General features: G+C 39.4%; 1 protein-coding gene and 1 long non-coding RNA gene across 2 annotated transcripts in view; both read left to right on the forward strand.

Annotated features, from left to right (window-relative positions):
• Nucleotides 1-16,491, forward strand: part of LOC100692857 (uncharacterized) — a 444,159-nt gene that overhangs the window by 121,336 nt on the left and 306,332 nt on the right. The gene's annotated exons all lie outside the window — the stretch shown is intronic.
• LOC109202551 (uncharacterized) lies at nt 8,071-8,473 on the forward strand. Its single transcript, XR_002062473.2, has 3 exons — nt 8,071-8,154; nt 8,236-8,307; nt 8,430-8,473. It is a non-coding gene; the product is annotated as an uncharacterized LOC109202551 (long non-coding RNA).

Consider the following 16,491-nt stretch of genomic DNA (forward strand, 5'->3'; position numbering starts at 1 on the left):
TTTAAAATGATTTAGGTACAAAGTGATGAAAATTTCCAGTGAATCAAGTAAAAAATGTTTTATTCTGTGAACATGAAGTGATTTAAAAGTAAATATGAAAATCATCTCTTTAAGAAGGTGGTAATCAGGGTAAAATACTTAAAGGGGATCATCTGGTTTCTTACTATTAGTTTTGTAGCTGAATGTTGTAAAGGTGAAGGTGTGTGGATTTCTTTTTTACCTGTTTCCAGACCATTACAATCATGTGTGCAAGCAGAGTCTCTTTAACTCAGATTTTCTTATAAAATAAGCCGGATGCAGCTCAAAGCGGACACAGCTGCTGAACTGTTATTAGCAAAATAACCAAGAGAGGACCACAGCAGAGTTATCAAAGTTATAATTTGGTCTCTTTAAGGCAGGTGAAACAAACCAGTGCTGGAGTCCATGTGACAGAAGACTGACCAGCTGTAACCAAAGCTGCAGTCAGCTGATCTGTGGTCGTATCTTTAAACAACTGTGTCACAATAAAACAAAACAGCTGGTTCATGTGTTTCCCATTTGAGCTGCTGATTGGCACTTAAAGTTGCAGGACAGCATCACCTTTACTGTGATCCTTTGGTGCTCTGATAAACTCAGGAATGATCCATCCTTCCTCTTAGAAAACACACAGTACAAAGTGATGATTTCATGGTGACTTTTTCCTTTCTGTGTTGTTTTTGGAGGCAGCAGTGTTGATAACAGCTCATTGAAACTGAGACTCGATGCTCTGCTCTGTCTCCTCCACTCTTTACTGTTTGTTCCAAAAGACCAAAAAAATAAATAAAGGACATGTGTAACAAAATAATCAGAGTTTTTTTCTCCTCTTTGTCACTTCCACTCAGAAACTGTTTGTTGCCATCAGCTGTTTCCAGGTCAAAATTCTCTTTCAGTTCTAAGAGTATAAGATCAAAAAGCACATTTCTTTCATGTCAGTCTGTCCTTGATGCATATATGTGTCGTACTGTTTCACAATGTGTGGCCTATGGACCTCCACAAATGCGTTGTTTGATTTGGTCCATCATCAAACTTTGTCTCGAGGTTCAGCTGTTTAGGAAGATGAGATCAGGAAGTGTGAAAATAATGGATTGGATTTATATAGCACTTTTCAAGGCACCCAAAGCGCTTTACAATTCCACTATTCATTCACTCTCGCATTCACACACTGGTGGAGGCAGCTACAGTTGTAGCCACAGCTGCCCTGGGGCAGACTGACAGAAGCGAGGCTGCCATATCGCACCATCGGCCCCTCTTTTTAACCAAACTTTTTAACCAATTAATTGTAACATTCTGTTTTTATGACACACTGACACACTGCCGTGGTGTGCTGCTCTTTCTTCGTTTTGGGTCTCCTGAGTGAAGGAATAGACACAGTGCTCTTTTTTACTCAAACCTTTGACTGCTTAGTAAATTTAAGAAAATGTACTTTGAGTTCTCAAAGTGTCTTTAATCATTAAAAAACGAGCCTGATAAAATTGCAGCCAGTACAGGGAAAAATTAATCACTTGCGAGAGAAAATGGGCTGAGATTAAAAGTTAAGAATGATTTGACATTATTAAAAATGACCTGGGTTACACCATGTCTCAAGTTTTGTGGGGTGCTTTTGTGATACTTAAAAAATTTTATCTGATCCATTATTTCTCTCCAATATCCGATCCAGTAATTCAGGTCAGTGTCAGACAGATACCGATACGTAATATCGCATCGGTCCACCCCTACTTTTGTTTGTTTGTTTGGTTGTTTGTTTGTTTTGCCTCTGTATTGGTATCAAAGACCAGCTAAGGAAGTAATTTCATTAAATTATTTTCAGTAAAGTGTTTAAAAAAATAAAAGGGTATAAATATGTCTTTGCTTGTCATTGTTCTTTGTCTTTTTCTTTGTCTTGGTTTTGTTTAAAGGGTGCACAACGTCTGGTAAAACTTAAAGTGAAGAAGAGATGAGATCAGGTCTATTCAACAGAGTGCGACACCGTGTGTGCAAAAGAGTGAATTATGTGGTGTATTTGCATTGTACAGTAGATGTTAATGGAGCCGGTCAGTGTAGTTAGGCTGACGGCAGCTAGAGGGCGAGACCGGTGTGTTTTGAATAGAATGCCGTGTAGTGGAATCTGAAAACAGCAGAAGAAAGAGAACTACCTGCTGAAAACACTGTGTAGAAGCTGAACTCTTTGCTGAAAACTGTTGTATTTGAAAGGGTACACTAAGCAGTATCAATATAGCAGAGTACATGCAAGCAGGGAAGATGTGCAGCAAATGTCACATATAGGATTCAAACCTGCACCACTAGATCTCACAGCGGTTGCTCTTCCCATTGAGCCAAACAAGCTCTAACCTCAAAGAAAGATATAATGAGAGAAAAATGTTCACTGTGCAGAATAAGCTAAATGGTGCTGAAAAGAGGTGAAAATGCTGAAGGTTCAGCAAAAAAAAAAAGATAAGGAACCTGAAAATTGTGCTGAAAAGAGGTGAATCAGCAGAAATTTTAGCTGAAAAGAAGTTAAGAAGCCGAACTTTGCGCTGAAAATGGTAAATGGTGAATAGCCTGTATTTGTATAGCGCTTTTACTAGCCCCGCCTAAGGACCCCAAAGCGCTTTACATACCCAGTCATCCACCCATTCACACACTGGTGTAGGCAAGCTACAGTTGTAGCCACAGCTGCCCTGGGCAGACTGACAGAAGCGAGGCTGCCATATCGCGCCATCGGCCCTTCTGGCCAACACCAGTAGGCGGTAGGTGAAGTGTCTTGCCCAAGGACACAACGACCGAGACTGTCCGAGCCGGGGCTCGAACCGGCAACCTTCCGGTTACAAAATAAACTGCCAACTCTTGAGCCACGATCGCCCTCATATAAAGAATAAAGAATAGCTATTTAAAAAACTCTGCACTACGGCTCCCATGGCAATTCTCCCTGAATCCCCAATAGTGATGTGTCAGTCTGAAATACAGCTGTTTGTTCTCTGTCCTCACACACTTCAGGATTTAAAGTTCTTCTCTTTAGATGAGAAGATAGAGATTTGAGTCTGCTGCTGCATCATGGTCACCAACATATGGTGGTATTATCAGCAGTGTTTGAGCTGCTGCCTAATATTGAACAAGAAATGTTAATATTTCAAATTATTTCTCATAATGAGCAAAAGCCTCGGCTCTAATGCAGCTCCGATGCTTTGTAGTGAATCAGCGCCTCAGGTTTCTCATTGGCTCACACACTTGCGGAGGCGTAGCACGCACATGAATGAGAGGCTTAAGGTGATTGTGGTTCCTATTAACAGGGTGTAGCAAACTATCCCGCTAACTGCAAAGTTTACTTTTGTCTGTATGTCATATTTACGATTTTAAAAAATAGAAATGTAAACTTTTTTAACAACGTAGATATTGATATTTTGGTATGCAAATTGATCCTGCAGCATGAAACGCTGGTAATGGAAGTATTGATATTTCAGGATCGCTCTGCAAATCACTACCCCTGAGTCAGTGAGTGAGACAGTAGACAGCAGCTAGGAAAAACGTGCGAGTGCATCGCAAAAAACACATAAATATGACCCCCATAAACGAAGCAGCATCTGGCTGCAGTTTAAAGAAGAAGCAGATACTGCATCAGCCCATCCAAGCTGAGGCATTTGATTTTACTGAATGCAAACCTGCACTGAAGACATACTGTTTGGCTACAGAGTTTGAGTCCGTTTCTGTTTTGTGTTTTGTTATTGTGTTAGCACTGTTGCCGCACAGCAAGAAGGTCCTGAGTTCAATTCCCCATCAGGCTGAGGTCTTTCTGTGTGGAGTTCTCCCCATGTTTGCGTGGGTTCTCTCTGGGTACTCTGGCTTCCTCCCACAGCCCAAAGACATGCAGTTTGTGGGGAAAGGTTAATTGATTAATCTAAATTGCCCATGTGGGAGTGAATGTGAGTGTGAATTGTTGCCTGTCCCTGTGTGTTGGCCCTGCGACAGACTGGTGACCTGCCCAGGGTGTACCCCACATCTTGCCCTGTGACAGCTGGGATAGGCTCCTGAGACCCTTAAAAGAATAAGCGGAAGCGAATGGATGGATGAAAAGCTTCCCATAAAAACACTAAAATGCAAAAGGGCTTATCAACATATGAAGCATTCATATTTCCCAAGTAAGGCTAAAGTATGAGGCTACAGATGATAATAAATTAAGAACAATTTGGGAGCCAAAACAGCCGGCTCTTCTTTGGGAGCCGTGCCACAAGAGCTCTGAAAAAAGCCGAACTTCCCATCACTAATCCCCACACAGTGCAAGTGTCCGTAAATAGCGAAAGGCGACAACTCCAAAAACACCCAGTTCCAAACCATGGCTCTTCTCCAGTGAAAACACCGCTCCGCTCCTGATTCCTATAGACCAGGGGTCTGCAACCTTTTACACCCAAAGAGCCACTTGGACCCGGTTTCCACGCAAAAGAAAACACTGGGAGCCGCAAATACTTTTTGACATCTAAAATGAAGATAACACTGTATATATTGTTTTCTACCTTTGTGTGAACAACTAAGGTGTGTTTCTTATGAAATCCATGAAGTGCTACAGAGAAAATTAAATTATATTTATGTAATCAACACATTTTGAACTCTTAAAGAAATATAACAAAAGGAAAGACACCAACCTGAACTAAAATGATCCATGTAGCAAACAAAAACTGTTGTCAGCCGCCACCCTTATATCGCCTTTGGGCTGTTGGAGCCTTGACCTGACTCTTAAAAAATAATTGGAAAAATGAAAAATAGATATTTGCAAAATTCTGCCTAAATATGTATTTTACCTGGTTAATGCGTGTGGCGGGGCGTGGTCTACAGCACCACTGCAGGGGAGGCGGACGCACCTGAGCGCCACCCGCAATCACGCCTCGCTGCCTTTACGTCTGCGCTATCTGTGCTGTTGTATTGTTGTTGGTGTATGTCGGGCTGTGAGCTGAAAAGCTACAGCCGGCTGTATGCGTACAGCAACCGTGTGTGAAAAGTGGTCAATAAAGAGATGCTCAAAAGCATGTTCATGGAAACATCGTCGGGTCTGCCGTGATTTGTTTACAATGGGACTTCTGCTCCTGAACCTCTGCGCACAGCGTCCGAAAATATGTCAGTTTACGCAGGACTGTAAGCTGTCATCTGTCAGGCGTGAACTTTGTTTGTCTTTAACATAGTTCACGGTGGAGCTGCTGACATAATGTGGATCCGAAGATCCATAATTGGCCTACCTGGGGTTGAAAGTCTCGATAAATGCACGGCGTACACCGGCTTCCGCGAGTGTGACTCTTATTTTGAGCGATGAAAAAATAATAGAATATAATTTTATTTTTATATTTCAATATCACAATAATCTTCCAATTTAGAACTACGAGTTAAAAAGAACTAACATAAATAAAATACACTTCAGCTAAATACTTCTAATTTATTTGCCCAAACCAGGCGGAGCCGCACTATAAGGACTAAAGAGCCGCATGCGGCTCCGGAGCCGCAGGTTGCCGACCCCTGCTATAGACTATGTGCACGTTAGCATATGCTACTTCCGGTGCGGAAACTCCTGTGAGGAGCTTTGTTTCCGGTGTCCTATTCGCGCCTTGTTTACGGTCCAAAACAAGTTAAGCAAATTAATGAATAAAGCGGCGATTTACATTTCTATAGATGTCTTGGGCATTTACCCAATATATCTGTAAATGATGTTCATCGACCTGTCGATATTTTTCTCCTGCGCCTCAGAGCAAAAGAGAAAAGGGATTCAAATGTTATATTTCTCAGCTGTCCCTCGTTTATTGCGGGTGTTATGTTCTAAAAATAACCAGCGATGGGTGAAATCAAGCAGCCAATTTTATTTTTTGACGGTGCAAAACGTTTTGTGGACATCGTGGACATACAGTACTGCACTTCAGAGTCACACTGCTACCAATCGATGCAGCGATTCTGTACTGTACAGGAGAGACGTCACGGAGGAGATCGTCTGCAGCGATCAGGACGCAGGACACAATGTGACTTAAAAAACCAATAAGCACGGAAACTTGCACTAAAAAATCCGCGAAACAGCGAGGTGAACGGTTAATCGCGTTATAGCGAGGGACCACTGTAATTTTGAAGGTAAGTCACAACATACCCTTAGTAAATACTAATGTATAGAAACCCTTACCAGCAATTGTTCATTTTTTGTGTGGCTTTTTTTCCACAGTTTGTTAACATGCTGTGTAGGTGTGTACTTGACTAGCTGATATGGACATAACAGGGAAACATCTGGTTTGACTATTGTTCACCTGTAGTTTGAATGCTGAACATTTGCCTGTTTAAATCATAAGACCAGTCACTATACAGAGATGTGCTTCTGAATGTGGACGATGTGTCTTCTGATTCTGAAATGCAGTTCTGCTTGTGTTGAGTGATGTAAACAACTGATCGATCTAAACTCTTAAAATGTTAAAATTGATCATTAGATTTTTATGACACAACAGTGGTGAGTGTTCCCACCTTCTCCTCTTTGTAACTTAACGCGATCTTATAGTATGTGGCGATTGACCGCAAAGTAAACCTACCGGAAATGTACAACCCCACATCCGGTCTTAAACTAGGAAGTTAGCATTTTCTCGTGCACAGGGTCTATTGAAGACAAACAGAACACACTGATGATTAGGCAATATTCTGATAGCGAGGGTTTTTCAAGTAACAATATTATGCACGGCTGTACTGATGGGGTTAACTCAATAATCCAGCATTGCCTGAAGCCCAGCCACACTGTTAAATAGCTCTCACTGCAAACGCGCGGGGATAGCTGATGAGCTACAGGTTTGGCTGGCTTCAGCGCGGAACTCCTCTTGGCCTGACAGTGCTTGTAAACCGACCTTCCAGATACACACACAAACACCTATACCTACAAGCAGAGAAACAGCGGACCAGAAGAGGGGCCACGACAAAACGCACAAAAGCAGAGCATGCCTAACACAGCCCCACAGGCAGGACGACCTGCGAGAATCGTCAGCCTGAAGTAACCCAAAAAAACCCATGAGCCCTGGGTACTCAAAACACTCAGTGTCATGGGCCTGGGTCTTTGTTCTTCTTGTGCTTTTGGTGTTCATGTTAGGTTGTTTAGTTTCTTGCTATGAGTGATTATGTTTTACCTCGCTCAGTGTCTAGCGTTGTCTTGTGTTTTGTGAGTTTTGTCTGAGTTTCATTCTCCCAGTCACAGTGTGAAGCTTGCGTGTCTTGTCTGAGTCTACGTACTTGTCATGCTTCTTATTTTATTTTGACAGGCCCTGTCCTGTGTTCAGTGTATTTAGTTTTGCTTCCTTTCTGTCTTGTTATGTCAGATTTGTACCAGCCGTGTTTCCACCTTTACTCCATCCTCTCGTTATTCTGCCTGCGTATTTAAGTCCTCAGCCTCCCCTTGTTTGTTGTTAGGTTCTCCACGTAGGGCCCATTGTTCCTTCAGTGGGCTGGTTTCAGTCATTATGCAAATGTACTGTTTATAAGATTGGGGAAACCTGCAGTCAGCTGAGACTGAAGAAGTCACTTGGATGAGTGATGAAACCTTTCTCCCACTGAAAATGTTACGTCCAGATGAACAGCCCAGAGCTCATCATCCCTTCCTTTACCGGAGCCTTCGTTGGTAAAATGAACTGGGTGGCATGTTACAGCCAAATAAACACGCTGTTGGCAGAGTTCAGTGCTCAGTAATCTATAGAATAGATAACACTTGATCATGTACACTCACTCTATAGTGAGCTCTTTTATTACAGCAAGAAGTGGACTCACAACTCATGAAAAAAGGACAACTCAGAGATCTGTGGTTTTATCACCACGCCCCAGATTCTACATTAAAATCTGTTACATCTGTCCAGTGCATGTTTGCACAAATGCCACCTTTGAATGGCTGTGCTGCATTTTTTTAAATTATCTTAACTAAAAGAAGAGTCATTTCATTTCTAGGATGACATAGTGACACTTGGAGAAGTTGAGATTGCTCCTTTGCACGTTGTCGTTGCATCTTTGTTTTTTGTCATATTTGTCAACAATACTGTTTGTTTGAAGTTTTTCATGACGCCTGATGGCTAATATTTGACATCTGGTATCAGTTATAGATGAAAGTCCCACAGCAGCTACTCTGTGTCCCCCAGAGAAATGAGAAAGGAGGAGGCAGTGAGATGGATGAAGGTCAGGTTTTTCACAGAGTCATTCAGTACAAAAACTCAGTGAATTGGGAAGATATGGCTCATGAATGTTTCTGTTTTTCAGGTGGAAGTTCTGAGCATTTCTCCTCTCAAAAGAGACCGGAGCACACCAGTGAAGAGAGTTCAGATGTAGATGGTGAGTTTAAGCATTTGTCTGAAATGTAGTGACACTGTTGTGTGTATTCTACTCAAATTCTATTCCAGTACAATCTGCTTTGTACAATAACAGCTACCATTGTTTGTCTGTTTCTGTTTTAGAAGAGAGCAAGGAAGCAAGACTGGCTCTGAGGAAAAGGGGAAAATCCAAAGTGGCCAAAGCAAAGGGTGAGATGTTTTAAGCTTTAAATGTATTTAAAATTTTCTGTTTGTAGTATATGAATCAGGTTGTAGACAGGATTTTATTTCCTTATAGTTTTGTCCTCTGTGGCAGAATATATGCCTACACAAACACAAAACTCTTGATATTGATCCAGAATTATTTCATTGGTAAGTAGACATAAATTAATAAAAATATTTAAATATTGCTTCACATTGAGTTGAAGAGGAGAATGCAGGCAGGGTGGAGTGGGTGGAGATGGGTGTCAGGGGTGATGTGTGACAGAATAAAGCAGCAAGGGCGAAAGGGAAGCTTTACAAGATGGTAGTGAGGCAAGCTAGGATGTATGATTGGGGAAAGTGGCTCTAACAAAAAGACAGGAGGCTGAGCTGCAGGTTTTCATTGGGAGTGACCAGGATAGGGTGAGATGGAGGCAGATGATCCGCTGTGGCGACCCCTAAAGGGTGCAGCTTAAAGAATTAATGCTTCACATTCATTGTTACATCTATGATTAGTTAGGCTACCTATTCTGGTAAGGGACTAGTTTAACCTGCTGTGTTGCAAGAACAACATTATAATACACATGGCAGCGTTCTGCAGGTCATTTAAAAAGTCTGAAATGAAAACAAAGAAAAATACAGTCTGAAAATGTCTTATAATATTGTGAAAGAAAATTTCCGTTAAAGGTCCCATGATTTACCACTTAAATACAAGCACTTTATATCAATGTTATTTTCTTACAACGCATATTTCAGTTTCCACCAAAATACCACACAGATGTTCTGCTTTAAAATCAAAAGCTTTAAAATGAACTAGAAAAACAGCTGGGCCCACCACTGTCAGTGAGAGGTTTGTGAATGACAGAAACAGCTAATGGTAGCAACAAAGCTCATGGAGTAGATTACATGGCTGCTGATCACTGACTGACTGCTGGGGCTCTCATTTGGTGTTGGCTCAGCGGTATCGTATCGCTTCCTGTTTCATGGTTAGATAAACTATAGGAATGCCTTGAAGACACAAAGACCTGGATGGCCTCTTATTTTCTGCTTCTTAATTCATATAAAACTGAGGTTATTGTACTCGGCCCTGAAAATCTTAGAAATATGCATCTAACCAGATTCTTACTCTGGATGGCATTACCTTGGCCTCCAGTAACACTGTGAGGAACCTTGGAGTCATTTTTGACCAGGACATGTCCTTCAACGCACATATTAAACAAATATGTAAGACCGCTTTCTTCCATTTGCGCAACATCTCTAAAATTAGAAATATCCTGTCTCAGAGTGATGCTGAAAAACTAGTTCATGCATTTATTACTTCCAGGCTGGACTACTGTAATTCATTATTATCAGGATGTCCTAAAAACTCCCTGAAAAGCCTTCAGTTAATCCAAAATGCTGCAGCAAGAGTCCTGACAGGGACTAGAAACAGAGAGCAGATTTCTCCTGTTTTGGCTTCCCTTCATTGGCTTCCTGTTAAATCCAGAATTCAAAATCCTGCTCCTCACATACAAGGTCTTAAATAATCAATGACCTTAATGACCTTGTAGTACCATATCACCCTATTAAAGCTTTTCGCTCTCGCTCTGCAGGCCTACTTGTTGTTCCTAGAGTATTTAAAAGTAGAATGGGAGGGAGAGCCTTCAGTTTTCAGGCCCCTCTTCTGTGGAACCAGCTTCCAGTTTGGATTCGGGAGACAGACACTATCTCTACTTTCAGGATTAGGCTTCAAATACTTCAGATACTTCATATTTTTTTCAATATTATAGTTTTATCTTCTTTTGAAAAACCAGCCTGTTTCAGTACACTTCTCAATAATCATGATTGATCAGATATTATAATATTTGCCTTATTTAAGACAATTGCAAATTATTAAAGTCTGACAGTTTGTTTTTGTTTTTTTTACAAAGATAGTTTTATGGTGAATTATTTTACCAGCAGTAACTAGTTAGTATCTGATTTGCCTAGATGCAATAAGTAGCTGTGAAAACAAAATGTATCAAAGTCAGTTGGCTGTTGTTTCATTTTGTAAGTACATTACTCAATAATTGATCCCATGTTTCTGTAATCTTTAAAATACTAAATTTTAAAGTGCTTACTACATATCTTGGGTACAAATATTTGAGTAAACCGTTCAGCCTACAGTCCGGTTAGGCATTTCCTGTAAATATATACAAGCAGAACCCAGTTTCTAATAAAATCTACAGTTGCATATATGTTGTAAAGTTAACCGTCCACATTGTGTTTTGTGTTATTTGTAGAGAAACCCTGTGTGAAGGTCAAGAGGCCGTGGAGTGAAGTGGAGAAAAAAAGCAGTACAAAGACGGTTATCAGCTTTTCTGATTTGTTATTTTGGCAGGCATACAAACAAGTACTTAATGATCACTTTGTTGGTGTAAGTCATGAAAAGTAGTTACACATACGTCAACATATGCAGATGTTTAATAATCAGATTTCATTGTATTTACCAGTTCCCTAAGGAAAGTTTCCCATTGAATGTCCCCAGTTAGGTTAAAGCGGAGTGTATTTGTGTTAAAAACGTCCCCAAAAGTCATAAGCATATGGCATACTAATGACTATAGTTGGATATGTTTTTGTATTGTTTTTAAAAAATAGTATCATGTACTTTTTTCTGTATAAATCTATACATGAAGTTCGAGAACAATTTATCAATGATCACCACACTGAAGAGTTATGTTGTAAAACCCTTCATTATGTCTAAGATTTGGAAATATGAAACAAATACCAATCAGAATGAGGACTAAGATAAAGCAATCCATCCCCCAAATGATTACACACACCTTAAAATAAGCAAATATTTAATAATCAGAGTTCATTGCATTTACCAGTTCCCTAAGGAAAGTTTCCCATTGACTGTCCCCATTTAGGTTAAAGAGGAGTGTATTTGTGTTAGAAACATCCCCAAAAGTCATAAGAGTCAGGTGTACCAATAACTATAGTTGGATATGTTTTTGCAATTTTTAAATGGAGGTATATTTCTGTATTTAGTGTTAATCTATCTTTGAGATCAATTAATGGTTAATGGTCACTGATCGTTAATGACCATCAGTTAATGATCACTGTACTCTGGTACTATACCAATTCAATTCAATTTCATTTATGTATATCCTTTTGATTGTCCTCATTCAGGTTAACGCAGCGAATTTTTGTTAGAAATGTCCCCGGAAGTCATAAGAGTCATCTTTTTTGGCAGTTTTCAATTGTCTCTTGTTTATTTGTTATTCATGTTAAATCTACTCGTAACATAAGTGAAAACAAAAATTAAGAAATGCATTCTAAAATCATACAGCTTGTCTTATCACTCACAGATCTTTAATACTGTACTTATTGGTGCCCTGAGGTAAAGGATATTTTGATTGGTTCTAATGTAGGTTAAAGAAGTGTGTTTATTAATAATTAAATTAAATCTTTTATGATAGGTTTGCTTCAAAGTTTGGATAGTTTCTGCAAATGAAATGAACCCTTAGTAATTGTGTACAAATTATCTGTGGTAACAATTCATAGTTGAAATTAGAAATTTCTTTTTTCATTTAAATAGAATATAAAAACTAGGTTAACTGTCTAATGTTTGCCTATTTAACTTATGTTTATCTACTCAGGGCTAACCAAGCTGAAGCAGCATCATGAGAAATGCCTGAAACATAAAAAAAAAAAAAAAAAAATCTGCAAAATCCGGATTCCTCAAGGAATGAGATTGAGTGTCTTCTTTCAGGTATGGAGGCAACAAAAACACAATAGAATAAGAAAACAGATCAAGATGAAGACAGGGGACCAGGGACTTCTTCCCAGTGAACATATTTGGAAGCAAAGTTCTTGCCTTACAATTTGCTGGTAACAAACACTCAATAGTACAGATGATTTTTTTCCCCAAGTTTCTCTGCATTAATGATGTGCATGTATACTCCCAAAACAACACAGTAGTAATAAATGCAGTCAAAAATTTAAATTGTTCTATGGCCGAGACAGTGAACATAGTTTTGATTTCTTAAAGATAGAGACCTTAATTATTGTTTAGATTATTGTTAGATTGGGCAGTTAACCTTACATTGTACTTTGAAGGACTTGCCTTTAACGGAAGTAATATCCCCAAAACTGACATAAAATAACTTGTGTATGTGTGTGTTGCTGAAGACCCCAAATGGAAGTAAGGTCCCTAAAAGTGGCATAAAATAGTTTGTTTATCTGTGTATCGCTGAAGACCCCAAAGGGGACATTAAACATTCCCAGTCCCCAATGGGAAGGTAAAAATACTGTCTGGACAAATGTTGCTTAAAATTAAAATCTCAACTGATTTTTTCATTTCTGTGGTCTTGGAGGAGTAAAATTCAGTTGCCAGCTTGCTTCTAAACCATACAGAAAGTGGTGTCCCCAAAGGGTGGGAGTTAAGAAATGCGACCTTAAATGGGACTTAAGCGTGTGTGTGTGTGTGTGTGTGTGTGTGTGTGTGTATTACTTATTGTTGTGGGGACACAAATTTCTTTACACACTCACATTGTGAGGTCTCGCCTACTTTATGGGGAGAAATTGCAAGGTAAATCATCAATTTTGGGTTAAAGGCTTGAGTCAGGGTTAGGGTAAGATTCAGGCAGAGACTTGTGATGGGTAGTCAGGATAAGTCTCCAGGAAATTAATGTAAGTTGGGGTAATGTCCCCAAAAGTGATGGAAACACAACACGTGTGTGTGTGTGTGTGCGCGCGCGAATGGGGTTAGGGTCAAATGTTGGATGTATTTTGGTGTTTTATTGTTATGTGAAATGTTTACATTGTTTATTTGTTGTTTATTTATTTGTTCATCCTTGTTGTTCTAATACAACTTATTATAGAATAACTTGGCATTTTACTAGCCTTGTCGCACAGTGCTGCCTTGAGGCAACAAACCAATATTTTTTTTTTGGGGGGGGGGGGGGGGGGGGGGGGCAGGGTGTCAAATTTTATGATTGATATATTAATAGTGACCCTAAAGCTCCCCCAAAATAGGGAGAACATATTTTTTTCCCCTAAAATTAAAAAGTCATGCAGTAGAGGGTTAAGTGACATTAAGTCTTTCTTAGAAGATTGATTTTATATTTACTGAGAGTCTATTCATTCAAGTAAGTAAAACCAGTTTTACAAATCAAGCATTTTTCTTTTAATTACATTTTTGATAAATATGTGTGTGTGTGTGTGTGTATATATATATACACACACACATAACATACATGACATGTGTCAGCATTGACGACTTCCCTAAGTCATTTTCACATGACAACATCAGATTAAACATGAAGTCAACTTTGTGAGTCGTCACTCAAAAGTTACCAAAAGAATGTTTTGGTCAGTTGACCCAGTTTATGCTGAGACATGTTTTGCACTCATATTAACTGTGAAAAGGAGCATTAAATACAGTTTAGTCACAATTAAGAAGAGTTTAAAAATTCACAATAAGTAGTGTTTATGCTGTATCAGTAATCAGGTAGGTGATGAGTAAAAAACAGAATTTCTACAAAGTCTAATCAACAACATCTTTAGAAGCATGCTGTTTTCTTCTTCCTCACACTAAATGCTACAAACATGTTTTTACATTTAAACATACTACAATAGTGTCTCCATGTAGTCACTTGCATAACTACAGTTCTGTAAAGCTCTCCTGCTTTACTTCTGCCTGCTCCCAATAGACACCAGTAATATGCTCATGCTGGGTGTGCTGTCATGCCTATGCATGGACAAAAATTGTCAGAAGGCCAAGGAAGTTCAGGTCTCCTGTTTTTGGGTTTGTTTCTTTTTTTTCTGAGGAGTTATGTGCCTTATGCTCGATTGATTCATAGGTCAGTGGTTTAACAAACAACAAATGTTCCTCTGAAAATAGTCAGCTACAGAGAGTGAAAAAGTAGCCAATGTTCAAAGAAAATTTATTTGGACATTGGTTAAAAGACTTCCAGAAAGCCTGGAACAGATGCTGCAAAAATTGTCGACTGTCTGATTCTGTTGAGTACCACTTTAAAATGTCTTTAGCCTCTGCAGCTTGATGCTTGTCTGTCATTTAGTTCAGCTGTCACTTAAACTTCTCAACAGAGCGGTCAGAGTGGTTCAACTAATTTAACCCTTAGATGACCCCACGGGTTGTTTTTCTTCAAAATCTTTAAAATGCAAAGTTGTAATATATTCATATTCCAGGTATTCCTCATAAAATATGTTTGTAACATGAGGCCATTTGCATTTTTATTTATTTTTTCATCACTACTTATTTTTTGTATCACTACCCCACTCTTCCACAAGTGGGGTCAAAAATGACCCCAACCAGTTCCTATGGAATCTTCTATGAAACTTTCATTCTTAGCAAGTCTGACTGACCCACTTACACTTCTGATGGATCAGGAATTAATTTTTACACAGTAACATAAACGATTAATAGTCAGGGCTGCAAATAAGTGGTCCGCAGGTGCGCATTCGCTGTCAAAATAAAAGCATTCCCAGAAATTCAGAGAATACACGTTTCTTTTGCGGTGGAGGAACACCAAATTAATTGCTTACGGAGCTTGCTTCTTCAGCATCTTTAAGAGCTCTGAACAAATGTCTGTCCTCCTCCAGATTATCTTATGTACGCAAACATGCGTTCCAACTTCTTATCTGGTGCGTGTCTTTTATTTTGACAGCGAATGTGCACCTGCGGACCATTTATGTGCAACCCTGTTTATAGTTTCCTGTGCATTTCAAACATTGTCCTTTCTGATGGTTTTTTTTTTTAAATATCTAAAGTAACATGGCTGCTATGAGGCCAGCTAGGATCCCTGTGGACCTTTCCCTACAAATGATCCAGGACAGATGGGATGAAGAGCCCATCGGAGGCATTGACCCAGAATCTGACATCTAAGATATAAAGGACCCAGACTATTGTCCCCCCCACTGAACAAGGCCAGTCAGATGCAGAGGAGTCCTCTGATGAGTCCTCTGAAGAGGAAATGGATATTGAGTCTAACAGAATGAGCCCCTCTTACTGCTTTAGCCACAATATTCTGAATTAGTCGGCCAGGGTTTGCACCTGGGTTTAGTACTGTCTCCCCAACAGATGCATGGAAGATGTTCATGTCTGATAATATCATAGTCTTCTATGATATTATGATAGGTTCTGACATGCACAAACATGGAGGCACGAAGAGTAGCCATAGACAGGGGAAAAGAGTGGAAAAATGTAATCAAACATGAGCTCCTGGCCTTCATTTGACTGACCATTCTTGCAGGAAGTGAGAAGAACTGGGATGTACCAGTTGGTGTGTTTTTTGGGAGTCATCTGCATAACCCATTGTACAAGGCCACTATGTCAATTCAAAGATTTGAAGATATTTGCCCGTCTTGCACTTTGATGACAAGAGGACCAGAGCCTACCGACTGAAAACAAACCACATGGCAGCTTTCCGCTACATATGGGGCCTGTTCCTGGTCAACTGCAGACTGAAATTCATCCTCAGTGATTGTGTTACAGTGGATGAACAACTTGTGCCTTTCAGAGGGAAGACCCAGCTTCTGCAGTATATGCAGAGCAAGCATACAAAAGTGATACAAGTGATACAAAACCTCAAATTTCTTAAAATTAATGAAAAAATAAATAAAAATGCAAAGGGCCTCATGTCACAAACATATTTTATGAGGAATACCTCAAATATGAGAATGTTACAACTCTTCATTTTAAAGATTTTGAAGAATAACAACCGAATTTATAGCAAAATGCATTGATTTTATTTGGGGTCATTTTTGACCCCACTCGTGGAAGAGTGCAGGTATTGGTAGGTTGTGCTTCCAAGTGTTAAGAAAATAATACAAAAGATGTTGGTAAATATGAAACAAAAAGTGTAACTGACAGAACGAAAGTTTAATGAAGCTGTTAAATGATGTAATTTAATATTTGTGTTACAATGATATATCCAAAGGAGTGTGAACGTTAGACGGGAAGTACTAAGAAAAAAGTGCTTGGGTGAATGAGACAATTGTGCAAAGTACTTTGAGGACT

This window comes from Oreochromis niloticus, linkage group LG3 (genome assembly GCF_001858045.2).
Source record: "Oreochromis niloticus isolate F11D_XX linkage group LG3, O_niloticus_UMD_NMBU, whole genome shotgun sequence".
NCBI lineage: Eukaryota > Metazoa > Chordata > Actinopteri > Cichliformes > Cichlidae > Oreochromis > Oreochromis niloticus.